Source organism: Dioscorea cayenensis, chromosome 3, assembly GCF_009730915.1.
Source record: "Dioscorea cayenensis subsp. rotundata cultivar TDr96_F1 chromosome 3, TDr96_F1_v2_PseudoChromosome.rev07_lg8_w22 25.fasta, whole genome shotgun sequence".
Classification (NCBI taxonomy): Eukaryota; Viridiplantae; Streptophyta; class Magnoliopsida; order Dioscoreales; family Dioscoreaceae; genus Dioscorea; species Dioscorea cayenensis.
Window position 1 is genome coordinate 13,621,966 of NC_052473.1, and position 15,254 is coordinate 13,637,219.

General features: G+C 38.6%; 1 non-coding gene across 1 annotated transcript; it reads right to left on the bottom strand.

Moving 5' to 3' along the window:
* Positions 1–15,147: 15,147 nt before the first annotated feature.
* On the bottom strand, positions 15,148–15,254 carry LOC120257700. The gene has a single exon (XR_005535790.1). It is a non-coding gene; the product is annotated as a small nucleolar RNA R71 (small nucleolar RNA).

Genomic DNA, 15,254 nt, shown 5'->3' on the forward strand with positions numbered 1-15,254 from the left:
TGGATAGCCCTTCCGTTAGTGTTTAACTTCCCTTTTACCCCCTACCGTTCACTTCAAATGGGTCCATGTTGTGAAATCCCATTTTTGTCTTTGAAAATGGTGGGAAAAGAAAGCGCCAAATCACATCACGTTCAACCTTTTCAAGGACTTTCTGTTTGGTTTCTGATAGACAATGCCTAGAAGTTGCATTACATCTTGTTCTTCTCCTCATTTCTCCTCATTTGATTTGTTCGACTTCAGCTCACGGTTTCGTAATACGGTGAGAATCTCTTCGTGCTATCAGCTTTGACCATTCCGCAGTGTTTATTATGGCGACTCATTTGTGGTAGTCTGGGTGAAGTTTATCATACCCGAAATATATAAATCGGTTTCTCCAACATAAAATGAAGTTGATTTCCATCGGATTGGTCAAGTGCACTCCATCTTCAAAATGAGTGTAGTCGATTTTTATTGTCGAGACAGAGCATGTGCCATTGTCGCCTCCGCTTTGAAAAATGAGTTCATTTCATTTGTAAAGTTCTTCTCGCTTATGGTTATCTATTTATATATTTTAAATCATCGTTTAACTATTTGCTATTATCCTGTTTAAATATATTACTAATATGTTTAATAATTGTCATCTCCGCTTTAACTTTATCTTTACATGTATATCTATTCATATTAACGTGTAAATTCTCAAAAGTCTCTGCAGAAAAGCAGTGATCTTTTTCGCTTTGATCCGAATTGTTGCAGTGTAGACGTGGCGGTGGCAAGGTTATGGTATCCGAAAGTGCATAAGAATTAATGACGACATTAATTCTTATGCACGCGTAACATAAATATCTCGAACACCCGCTCGTTGTAATCGACCAATGTCGGTCCAACGTGCGCTTTAACTTTTTTTCTCGGACATGAAGCGTCACCGCAGTGGACTTCACACCATAAATAACAAGGAAGAACCCTTCCCATGGACAACCACTCGCTCGTCCCTCATCATCCTCCTCCTCCTCCTCCTCTTCCTCCCTCGCCATCCGCTTCCCTGTATGATATTCACCGGAGTCGACTGAAAGTTCGAAGATCAACTCTATCTGAAAGGATGTCTCGTGATCCTCCTTATCTTGAGAATCAATCAGCCGTAATCACGCAACAAGTTAAACTATCTTTTCCTGCCCAAGTCGAAATACTCGCATAATTGCCTGAATGCAGAGGATTCTCCAGCGGTGGATGACGGGCAAGCAATTGCGGGCATTTCGACTTGGGTAAGAAAAGAAAGTTTTCACTTATTGCGTGATTGCGGAGGATTCTCTAGAGGAGGGAGATCAGGAAACATCCTTTAAGACGGAGTTGATATTTATCACTTGAGACTTTTTGTTACCGCTTAAGAACCTTACGCCGGTGTACAACTATTACTTCGTGTTTAACTATCAAGATCTTCGCTTAAGCTCGCACTCATGACACATTTGATTAATAGACGCTTTTCATGAATGTGTTTGTTTAACCTTTTTTTAATGTTCTACGTCAGTGTGTTTAAGTCGACGCGCATGTTATGCAAACCGCCGTGAGCATTCGAATGTACAGACACTTGTTTCATTCTACGAGGGTCGAGTCGTGAGTGTCCAATGTCCGAGAAGACGTTGTAAATGTTGTAAATGTTGTAAATGTTTTATTTTAAACGAAAGAAGCTTATTTGAATGTGAACTTATGATATTTAATCAGATTCTCCATTGTAAACGTTTAAATATTTTAAACAAACAAACCTATTTGAGTGTCTCCTTGTGATAACTTGTGAAATTTAAACAAAGACCTAGTAAAAACAATCTGGGAAACAAAGAACGGCATTGTAAACAATACAAAAAGTTAAACAATAATCAATTTACTCTTTAAACAACTGATAGCGGTGTTTAAGAAAAATACATAAAGATGTTTAAACAGATGACCCTGTGAGGTACCCATCTTCAACGCGATGTCAGTTGAAAGCATTCAATTTAAACAATAACATATATTTTAAACAGTTAAATCACTATATTTAAACGGTTTTACGTATTATTTACATGATATAGACTTTATTTAAACAGTAACTCGTTATTTTAAACACTATATGTATCCGTTTAAACATAAAAAGCTCGACGCTTTAAACAGATACTCATGTCGAGCGATGACAATATGTCTTCATCGTGATAGTTGACATATATTTCCCTTTTTGCCCTTGGGATGGAGGGAAAAAAATACCGCCCAATCACATCACGTCTAGTCTAACCTCTATGCATACAATCGCTGCACTTTTTTTGTTTGCCTATCTCGACTGCTTTGTTGTTTACATCTTCTTCTTCTTCTTCTTCGTCTTATTTTTTTGTTCTCCATTTTATTTGGTTTATACGATTTGGTTTTCGACGATATATTATGGAGAGTTTTTGTGGTATTGCTAGATTCAACGGGAGGGAAGAGTGCTAATGTTCACTGCTCGCACTTCTTGGGAGTTGGTGTTAGCTGAGATATGTGAGCGATGGGGTCTCGAAATTTCTCTTGTCAGGGTTAAGTTTATCACAGTAGATGGATATAAAACGGTTTGTCCAATAGAAAACGATCTTGACTTCCAGCGGATGTGTCACGTGCACTCCATCTTCAAATGTGCTGTAGTTGATCTTGTTGTCGAGACAGAAGATGTGCCATTGCCGAATCCTAATGAAAACGAGTTTTACTCGTTATAAGTTCCTTCTCTTTTATTTGTTCCAGCTTGTTTGGGTTCATTAGTGTTTAAATATGTCCGCCATCTGGGTTAACATCTTCGTACTAGTCGCTTACGTTATTCTAGAATCGCTAAGTATTTAATTTAACGCTTTAAATATTGTCATTATCACTTAAACATTATATTCTCCGCTAACATATTGATCTTTTCATTCGATCAAGTGTTGGCAGTGAATTCGGATTCCGTGAGTGCTCCCGCTTATCCCCATGGTGACCCCGACGGTGTGGGATGTCTTCCTTCCTCGCCGATCATTCCGAGCGTCAGCGTTGGATATCGACAACGCTTTTTGACGGTGTCTAACATTTCGTGGGATGTACTTTCAAATCATGCAATCAAACGGAATTTTGACTTCAAATTCATAAAGAACGAAAAACATCGGGTGATCGTGGAATCGCGCCGATGGTCGCGTTGGCGCCTTTCATGCATCAAAAGAGTATAACAAAAATACTTTCAGAATCAAGACAATCAACCCGTCACACACATGCGGTGGTGGCATAGGTTCGTGTCGGACAGGTCCAAGGGCCTTGTGAACGCAATTGCGAGAGTCTTCCCTTCTTCGCCATATGCATACCTGCCTTCGACATTTGGAGGCCAATTTTATGAAAGCCAATGTCGACTTGGGAAGGCATTGAGGGAGGAGTGCTGGGTCTATATGCTTTCCGCATTGCGTGGGCATCCACGGCTAAAGATTTCGATGATATCGTTAATGAACCACTGTGCCACATCACCCGAAGCTCATCACCGGTTGATTAATAAATCGATATGGCACATTGGTCAAATTATCTGCTCGGAGGTGATCGTTGGGGATGAGATGTATTCAAACGCCGAGGAGTCGCTCAATGCTTGGATCAAGGAAGCTCGTCATTTACCCAGTGACTGAAAATGGTCGACTCCATAAGGTCTGCGAATGTTGATTTACACTTAACATTTAGTGTTATCCTTTAAACATTCTCAATCTTTGTTTAATTACACTTGTCTGACTTTAAATATTAATCCTTTCGTTTAAATATTTATAATAATGTTTAAACATGTTTACGAATTATTTAACCATCACCGCTCTTTGTTTAACCTTATTTGCCAGGGTTCAAGTTGATGCGCATGTTATGTAATCCCACGTGAGCAAGCGAACAAATGGGAGACCTACTTATGCCCAGACATACATTCGAAAGTAGAGATCATTGTTGAGGATAGCCAAAATCTTCGTGTTGGTCGTTGTGTCGATGATCGCTACGAGTGATCGACCAGTCAGACAGAAATATGTAGATCTCGCCATCAGAACTTGTTCATGTCGAAGGTGGCAAGTTTATGGTATCCCTTGCAGAACACGCTATACGTGCAATAATCGCAGCATGCACACCAACGTCCATCGATTTATTAGTGGCTACTTCACCGGCGACAATTACAAATCAGGGCGATAAGGAAGCTATATTCCCCATACCCGACGATGACGAGACCTTCGAGACGGAAATCGTGAGCTTCGCTTGCATCGACCTGTGACGAGAAGGCAGCTCGGGTAGCCTAGACGAAAGAGGATCGAGTCGCAGCGTTTGATGTCCGCGAAGTTACATCGCAGCCCGCCGCCATGGATCCGTCACAATCGTAGATCTTGAATGAAACTGTCACGACTAGGCATTGCAAATAAGCCGACGATGAAAGAGAAACATTGTGTATTGATTGGCAACTTTCCATATTTAAACTCTTACTCTTTACAATGAATGCATTTATTTAAACAGAGACAGTTGTTATTTTTAAACGGACTACATCGTAATTTGAAATATTTCAAACTGATGTTTTAAAACGATATATGGTATATTTAAATAATGAAACGGAAATGTACACAATTACAACGTAAATTAAACAATGAAATGAAACTGAATGGAATTTAACCTGCTTTACAATTGAAAAACAAACAAAAATTTACATTGAGATATACAAGTCATGTTCTTCCGAAACCAAAAACAATGAATTAAATGTCCAGGGTTTACATTCGATTGACATTGAGATATACAAGACATGTTCTTCAAAAACAAAAATTTAACCCGCTTGTGACGACCCCCTTTCTCATGGACGCGGCTGCCTCCCTCCTTAAGTATCGCGGGTAACATACCTTAATTTGAGGTAAGGAACGTCCCCGTCTCATGGTAGCCGTAACTTCTCACCCCAAAGTAATTGCTCGATAAACCGCATGACGTAGACGGCGCAATCGACGCTTCCTTGTTTTTGGCGTGGGGTTTCCATGTCGTGCACGAGTGGGTACTTTTGTTGTCACGACTCGTGAACTCCATATCGACACAATTGTCGAATAGATTCCTACCGTCGAGATATGCAAGTTGAGATTAGAATACCGATTAAATACCAAACACTATTAATCGACATAATTAAAGAACTTACCATGTCCAACGCTGCCTTTATCGCACTCACCTGGACATGAAGAATAATGCCTATATTCTTGTTTATCATTGTCAAGGATGACGACATGGAAGTGGACATTCATGATTATCGGGAGGATGACAATTTGAACTTCGCTAAGAGTTGCAGCATGAAGATCCCCGACCATAGCGATAATTGTTTCATGCGCGCCGTCCCCGCTTTGACATAAAACAGCAGCAAGCGTGTCCGGTGATGGAGGCGCGCTTCTGTAAGGATATGGCTCTTTGCTCAGCTGACTTTTTGTATTATGCATCACATCATCTCGTGACCATCTCCTTCCCTCAAGCAAATGCAGTGTACAATTTGTCCCGTGTGGTGCTGACAGCGTCATTCTTACACACGACAGTGGTGAGGTTAAACGATAATAGATATAATAAGACCATATTGTAAATATTTAAATGATATTATCAATTGTTAAATGATATTATATATAATTAAACGTTAAGTAGACAAATTAAATGATAACATAAAGACATTAAACACTATTAGAAAATCGTTAAACACTATAATAAAAACTTTAAACACGATCATAAAAACTATAGACTTACCCGTCCATAGAGCAAACTGAGGAAGATCCTCATCAACTCCCTCGTCAGATTTGTTAAGACGAGACATGCCAACCCATGGGAATAAAAAGCTTTTCGAGTCGTCCCGTCCCATTGCTGATCGGGCCTCGATCATCTCTCTCGCTGCTCGGCTCGGGTCTTCATGGGCATCGCCGCAGCACCTTCACGGTGTTCGAAGACAAGCAAGATCTTCCTTCGATGCGGGACGACGGCCGACAACATCAACCGCGACACATCCTTAGATGGTTGTTCTTGTTGTGGGATTGTGTCTGGCTTCGATGCGGGGAGGACGGCGACAACATCAACCGCAGACACATCCTTACATGGTTCTAGTTGCGGTGGATCGTGTCCGCTTCGATGCGGCATCGCCGGCCATGGCAATGATTCAACGATCTTCTCAACCGTGGCACACGATAATGCATCACTGGGAGACACACCCTTAGCTTGTTCTTGATCCGCAAGGATCTGGTCCATCTTCGATGCCGCATCTTCAGACTGGCTCCACCGGTCCATAGATTCATTAAGAAGAGAGTTAACGACCTTTCTCAACCGCGTGCAAATCCCGCCACATCAACCACGATGTCCTCCACTCGTCATGGCTATAGTCATCAACTACGATGCACTCACAGAATGAAAGATCACCGGCGATGGTGTTAGCTATCGCTTCATCGTCACCCGTACGATGGAGATGTAGCAATATTATTCTCCTCTTTTTCGCAAGTCTCTTCGAATGTGGCCGCCTTGAACGACCTTCCCGATGATGTCGCCGCTGCCACTCGACGCCTCGCTCATCCCGTGCTTCAGCCTTCGAGGGATGGCGCAGCTGGCCGAGAACGCCCTTCCAGCCGCCTCAACACGAGCGACAAGCCGAGGAAACCTGGGTCATCAATATCTGCACGCTCAAGATAAGAGTTGCGCGACATCTTTCGCCCTAATGTCGCCGGCTGGGCCGCCATGGCTCTGGGGAGGCCGCCACAACCGTGGGGACCGCTCGCTGTCGCGGGTAGGGGGTTGCTGCAATCGCCGGATGGGGAGGGCTTCTCCCTGCCGAGGAATGCGTGCGCGCTGGGTGGGCTCGGAAGTAGGAGAATCAAGGCCGAGCGCAGCACGATAGAGGTCGCCTCCTCATCCCCGCCGACGAGCAAGTGGTTCCCGAGCAATAGCATCCATCCGTCGCTGGCCTCTCTAATAAATATTTCTTCTTCAAAGATTCGCCGAACCAGCTCAGAAACTAACATATGTAAACCAAACAATTTCAAATAAATGATTCATTTTTAAACTATAAAAAACTATATTTAAATGTAGTGTTTATATATTTAAACGTTATAGAATATATTTAAACGGAGAACAAAAATATTTAAACCAAGATTTGAATAAGTTTTAAACGGTAAATACGAAGTTAAACGCTAAATAATATGTTTAAACATTAAAGACTTATGTTAAACATTGTCTCATGATTTATTACCTCCTTTTTCATCGAGCGATGACTAGTCGGTTTCTACCGCCGCTGCTTCCTAAGTACTTTCACCGTAGCACAAAGATCCTGGGATCTTGGCTAAACGGACTTTCTTCCCCGCTCCGGCCACCAGAAACCGTGGTTAAGCCGACCGAGCAACCCTTTAATGTATCCCCGTGGGTCGGTCTTCTTCCCGCCAGATCTATCTTGCAGACCGAGCGGCCGCTAGGAATATCCTCCATAAGCCACTTGTGCGTCGCTCGCGCTCTACGCAGACGCCTCCCACGGCCGGTAGATCATCGACATAATCACCCATCCAGCCTGTAACCCGAGCATGATGTATTTGGGAAGAGGATCGTACCCATGAGGTACACCATCGAGTTTGACAAAATTATCTTTTTCTCCCTCCGTCGAACAAGTTGCACCGTAATCGCTCTCGATGGAGTCTCTCGTCTCTCGTGAGGTTTTTGATAGATACCTCCCTCTCGAACGCCGACCGTGTTTTCTTCTTCGAAAGACGACCGCTCGCCATCGCAACGCACTCAAGAACGAGGGCCACATCTCGAGGTCTCAAAACTCAAAGAAGCTTTTCCCCGATCCCGAATTTATCGTGCGACCATCGCATCTTTGCAAAAAGAGAATCAAGATGGGCCCTCTCTTGGTATATAGCTTCCATCAAATAACGCCGCAAACGGTGTCCTTCGAATAATCTCCCCAAAGGTCGAGGGGTCATATTATCTTCAATCTCGCTAAGGTCTCCACTACCGTGCGCCAAATAGCATCGCCCATTAACTAGGTCGACCGCCATAATCACGAGCCTCGCGACAATAACAACACATTCAACACGCAAGACTGATCAAAAAGTTTGCTTAAATATAAGGTTTTAAACGGTAACCTCTCGCTTATTAAACAGAGATATCAAATGTTAAACAAATGACCCAAACTTTTATTAAATGTAGACGAGAATATTTAAACAGAGACAATAAATTTTAAACTCAGAACATCTCATTTCTTAAACGTCAACCCTCATTTGTAAAACTCGCAAACCATATCAAACGTAAAAGGGAAAATGTACATTATAAATATTATCATAAATTATAACAATCGAAAAACTATTTCGATAGTGTATACGTACAAAAATATAAAACAAAACAAAAACCCTAGCCGAGAAATCTCCCTCGCAGACTAACAAAAACCTCAAACTCGAGAAATCCTCTCAGACTTCAATATCTTCCAACAAAAATAGAGCACAAAACAAAACCGAAAAATCTTTCTTTGTAAATGTAACGCTTAACATAAAAACCATACTCAATACCTTAGATCGCAAACTCGATGAAATGCCAACTAGTTGCGCTGGGGACTTCTCCTTCGAGATACCGTGAAAGGGAAAAGTCCGCAATTACAGGAGGGCTTCACCTTTCGAGAGACAACTTCTGAGACGACTGGAAATGGAAAAGTCAAGACGCGAAGTCGAGAAAAAGCAAGCAAACGGCTCCAATAAATTGCCTCTGTCGTTACCCACGGAAACCCACCCCACTTCCTCTCAAACTGCCGAGATGGTCACAGCCACACGACTCCCCATGCAAGGGCATTTTCATCCATAAAATTTGAAACTCACCTCGCTCACATCCGCTATGCCTTTTGGGGGTTTGAAAAACATAGAGTTTAAAAAGAGGGGGTTTTTAGGGATTGCAAAACTAACGGGGTGTTTTTGGCAATTTTACAAACTTACAGGGTTTTTTTGGCAAATTCCACTTAAATATATTATAATCCAATATTTTTTTATAAAATTTAATTTTCTATTTGTTTTAATATAACGAACATTATCTTTTAGTAATTATTATAAAAACAATCAACATATTAAGATCCCCACTACATCTAAAATATAAACTCATTTATATTTATCTAAAAGATTGATTAGGTGATTAAGGAGATGCGTACGATACACAAAAAAGAAATTACTTTCAAAAGTATACTCACACAACTAAAAATACTATTCCTAATTTATTTATTTATATCATTTATTTTAAACAAATGAAATTTTTTTTATCTATTAAATTTATTGATTTTGTCATCTGTACATATAAACTTTATAAAACATGCATTATTTTCACATATGCAGCGGTTTTAAAAACGACTGCATATCATAACACATACGTAGCGATTATTAAAAACCTGCTGCATATGATAACCCATATACAGCGGTTATTAAGAACCGCTGCATTAAAATACATATGCAGTGGTTATGAACCATTACTTTTTTTAACATTTGCAACAATTGCATAACCACTGCATATCTATCTTAATATACAGCGGTTTTTGCAACAGATTGAGTCAAATGTAACATTTAGTTTGAAAATTGACTGTAACGATATGAAATCGCTACAAAACCGCTGCAATAGATAGTTTATTGTAGCAGTTTTATAACCGTTGCAAGGTAACCGCTGCATAAGTGCAGTTATGTAGTAGTGGTGAGTTAATTTTGCTTTTATTTTGAATTGTTAAGGGTGAGTTAATTTTGCTTCTATTTTTGAATTGTTAATGGAACGAGAATTCACACCATTAAGAGGAACTCTTGGACGATGGTGTGCACTTCAATTAAATTTTAATTTATTTTATTGGGAAATTAACGACAAGCATTCCATATAAAGAAGGTTACGGACATATACAAGTGTGGAGGACGATCTCAAATTCAATAAGACATGAAAATTAAAAATTATAAATTTTTTTTTGCATATAATGACAAAATAAGAAAAAAAAAGGACTTTCATCGAAGATAGAGCATGAATTATTTATTGAAATTATATTGAATATATATTTTAATGTAAAGAAATAAATTTTGTTTTTTTTTTCATTAACATGAAATATTTTGTCGGATAGAATAATATATAAAAAGTTTTGGAGTTTAAATGTACTGATTTACAAAATTTAAGTACGACAAATAAAATGTTAAAAGAATTTAGAGATATGAGATCTTTCTTTATATTTTTAAAAACTAATTTACCTACAATGCATATAGAAGCCAAATTAACTCTCATCTTTCACACAAATTTATTTATTAAATTTTGGTATTCAAATTCAAATACCAAATATTTTCTCATTGTGTTCCCCGCTTTGGGGTTGTTGCTTGCTTTCTTTTTGTTGTTGTTCCTATGGCTTTATTTGTAATAAATTGTGGTTTGTCCACTTTATGAAAAAAAAACCTATTATTTTAAAAAAACCTATGGCTTTATTTTTAAAAACCTATTATTCTTCAAGATTAATGCAACATTTTTTCAATTGACTTCTAGCTTTCTTTCATCATCACTTAATCAGGTTTGATAATAGGGTGGATAACTAGTGCTTGTAGTTCCTAGTTCCTAATTCCTCATGGATCAATAACCTTGCTTTCAAGCACACTAAATTACTTGATTGACAAGTGAACTTGCATTCAATATTGATATTAGTCCTCATAAAGTTTATGGCAACATTCTCAGGGATCTAATGATTATTAGGATCACCAGAATCCTATTACATTAGCCATTTTCCATTTTCTCTTTATCTTTAGCCTCTCTATCATTTTTACTCTTTTCTTAATTATTCTGTTGTTTTTGTCCTTTTGTGCAAGGATCCATGCGTAATTGAGGTTCTTTTATCTTGACAGAAGTGATCGAGGCTTTAACATACCAGTTGACAGACACGAATGAGAGACTTGACAATATCACTAGGCAACCATTTACGTCATGCTTTGTCTATGCTTCTACTGGGGGTAATCAAAATTATACACAGTCAAGGCAATGGGATATGAGTATCTAGAAGCATCTTTCCCCTATAGAAGAAGTAGAATTAAATACAAAATACATCTTGGACTTATTCATGTAGTCAGCTATATCTCACGAATAGGATTGTTAGCAACTAAGTTTGGAGGAGCCACTAGCTCGATTTATGCAAGAGTCCTACTATCACACCCAAATAACCAACTATCAATCAGGAGTGTGTATCAACCCTCCAAAAGTGGAGATGCAATATGTTGTTGTTAGGAAATATTTAAAAGTTGTATAAAACAATCAGAAACATGCGGAAACAAAAAACAAAATTGTGATATCAACTAATTGAATTGATGAATGCCCTAATTTAATTAAAAAGTCTAGAAAATTACCTCTTGATGTTCCAAACTCTTTCTTTTGATGTGCCAAATTTGTCACTTAGATTGTCATAGATCTTTTAGCATAGAATTCAAAAACAGTCTCCTCTTTTTCTCTAAATATGGGTTAGAGTTAGAGAAAAAGAGAGAAATTGGGGATTTATCTCACAAGAGAATCAATTGATACTTTCTAAGGCCAAAGAGGAGTCACATCTATAGAAACTTCATAAAACATGATAAATATTATCCAATTATGAAGTTTTATTAGAAATATGAAACTTCATAAACATGATAAACAATATCCTACGAAGTCCTATTAGTAATATGAGTCCTAAAGCAACTAAAACCAATTTTGTCTTCAAGTCCTTATAATTTTGATTGATTATTCTACTCCATCGAACTTTGATCAATATTTAAACTTAAGACAAAAACCCTAGACCAATTTATTTCACTCATCCCATGAAGTATAGTTGTAAATTTATAATTTTATCCTTACACTCAAAATGAGATTGATTCTTAATTTCTCTAAGCATGACTTCCTAGGTTCGATTTTGATTGGTAATGTGAGGATACTGACGGATGTGGATGACACCTAGCCAGCCCCGTGGCCCAGTTCGTAGCCCTATTAAATATGAATGAGTTGATCATTAAGAACCTCTCTGATAATGATTACCATATCTGTATAAACCCTTCGTTCTTGTATCCCAACCGAGTGAGAGCCATGGTAATCATCAAACTTACTATATTTGATCATATAAAAATAACCATAGTAGAGTAAGATTACTAAACTAACCTTTGTATCCCACATAATTAGTTTGACTACCTTGACCAAGGTCTTCTAATCTCACCTACTTATGATCGCATATGATACTAACTTGTTTACTTCCCAGAGAATGAAACCCTTCATGGTGATTACTCACAACTGCTACTTACCTGACATAGTTTCCCTTCAAGGTCAGCCCTTTTAAAGGGTGAATTGAGGCTAACTACTCTAGTAACAGACTAGACGCCACAAGCACATTGTGGTCATGATACCTCAGGTCTAAGGTCCACTGATATGATCATAACAAATAATCCCAATCATTGATAGTGAAAGAGTAAAACTCATGTGATCGGATTGTTGAGAGTCATGTTTGAATACACCAATCCCACTGATATATTTATAACATATGCTCCGACTATCTCATAGTGTTCAACTAGCACTAGTTTTTAAAGTATATGTCATACAAACCCTTATGAATCTTTAACGTCCAATTAAAGATTCTCTGTTTGTGAACTATTTAAGTATGTAAGGACTAAACACTTTGAGTGCCTTTCTTTTTATCCCATAAAGAGTAGAATGTTTAACTTAATACACAAGGACTATATTATTCAAAACTAATTAAAACTTTCATTATAATATTTATATGAACATCAAAATAAATAACTATTATTAATAATAAGAATGCATAATACAAATGCAATTCAATAATACAAGTATTCTCGTTGGCATTCAAGGGCATAATCCTAATAGTTATGTCTGTTTCCGTTAAAGGTTTGAGTTATCTACAGACAAGGGATGTAGTTGAGGCTTCCACAAGGGATAAATGAAGTGATGCGATCAAAGTTTATGGAGGTGGTGAAGACCGAGTAATCAAGCTCTCAATTACTGGGTTGATTTATCTTATCTCGGCGATGAGTGCATTTCATATAGTAATTCTGTTACCTCTTTTGTGCATTTCTCTTGTCCTTTAGCAAGTATTTGTTGTGATTTGATATTATTCTGGGTATTGTGCATTCATTGTGCAATTTATTAGGGTTTGGAGCAAAAGAGGTGAAGCCAGAATAAAAATCGGCAAACAAAAGAAAAATATTCTAAGTGTTCAAGCCAAGCGCGGCTTTAGCACAATCGTGCTCCTCAACCATGATTATTACTGTTTCCAAGAGCCCTGAGCGACAATACAAGAAAGGGGGTGCTCCAAAGGAAAACATGGGTGAAGCACGGGCGTGTTCCCTTCAAGTGATATTCTCTGAATAATTGCCTCTTTTCTCTTCGGGAGAAGCATGGTCTGCATGCTCCTTTCATAGGTGTGTTGCGGGAGAGCATGACTGTGCTTTCCATGTGATTATCTCTAGATTTATAAGGTTTTTACTCTTCAATGGAATCACGGTCATAGAACTCCTTTCAAGGGCATGCTCCTTAGATAGCATGACTGTGCTCTTCCCATACTTACCACTCATTCTGTTCTGTCGAATCTCAAGGAAATCATGGCATGAGTACCCACCTTGTTGAGGCCATGTTCAGCTCAAAAACCCCTTTTTATATCCAGAATTAGGTTAACAAAGGGACTTTTTGGTGGGCACTCTTTTGAGGGATGTACTTCATTGTTCACCACACTTTCTAGGGAGATCAAGGTTGAGTTGGATGCACTTGAGAAGTGGAGTTGTCTCATCCATGAAGCTCTCAAGACATAATTGACAAGATCTTGTCAAAAGGGGAGTCAAGATTTCTCATCCTATTGTACTAAATTCTTTCTCTCAGTTGTGTGAATTAATGAGGGGGTAACCATTTTATGGTGCCCAGGGATGTTGAACCATGTTGCTTAATGTACTTTGATTGACTTTTTTTTAATGTCTATGGAGTTTTATTGTGTTCTTGTGTTAATTCATGTGCTATATAACTTGACATGCTTCAATTGTATAGTTGTATTTGCAAAACTTGACCTGTGTTAATTACCGTAGTTGTGATTACCATGTGTAGTTGCAAAACTTGACGAATATGAAGCTCGTAGCTACATTTGCAAAACTTGACATATTGGAGAGCCGTAGATGCAACATTGCTATTGAGCACGCACAAGAACCTTAGAATATACCTGATAGTTATAAGAAGCAAATCAGTAGACTAAAGCACATGGTAGTTGTCACGGGCCATTGTTCTCTTTGTTGCTAAAAACTCAATCCTTGTCTGTCTGTTCTCTCATCTCTCTCTTTCTTTCTTTGTTTAGTTACTCTTGATCCAACTATCTGTTGATCGACTAGAGATACTAGGAGTCCAGTCCCTATAGTTCGACAATCCTACCTCTTGTGGGGTACCACTTTATTACTTTCATACAATCCGTGCACTTGTGGAGAGTATATAAAGTTTTTAGCGCCATTACCGGGGGCTGGCAACTTTTAGGAAAATTAGGATTTTAGTGATCTAGTCTTTGATTTTATTGTTCATACCTGTGAATACCTTCCTTCTTTTTTTTACCATTCATTCTTACTTGTCTTTTCCACTTCTCTTATTTTATTTCTTGTTTTTGATCTTCTTTTATTTCTGTGTTGTAAAGCAACATTTGTATGACCCGAGGGAGCACTTCATCTCCATTGACAAGCCCCGATCCAGAAATCAAATGAATTCTTCAAAGAAGATTGAAGCAAGTTAATCTTAGAGAAACTGGCTCTGTGGAAGTCAATATAGAGGTAAATCAAGAAGAAGAAATGGCCGGGAATCAATAGTAGAGTATTTTAGATTATGCCCGACTGAACTTGGAAAAAGATGGGCCTATCATCGTTCACCCTCCTGTTGTGGTAAAAAAATTTTGAATTGAAGCCCAATTTTATCTAGATGGTCCAGCAGATGTGCCAATTTGATGGGTTTCAAGATGAGGACCCGTATGAATAATTGAAGAATTTCTTGGAAATTTGCGATACTTTTAAGGCGAGTAATGTGTCTGAGGATGTTGTTTATCTTATACTCCTTCCATTCTCTGTGCTAGGAAGGCCCAAACAGTGGCTAAGTTCCTTGCCTCAAGGGTCTATTACTACATGGAAGCAGTTAGCCAAGACTAATCTGACAAGATATTTTCCTCCGGCGAAGATCAACAAGTTGAGGAGTAATATCTCCTCTTTCCATCAAATGGAGTCTGAATCCTTATATGATACATGAGAGAGGTACAAGGATATGCTGAGAAAATGCCCACAACATGGAAT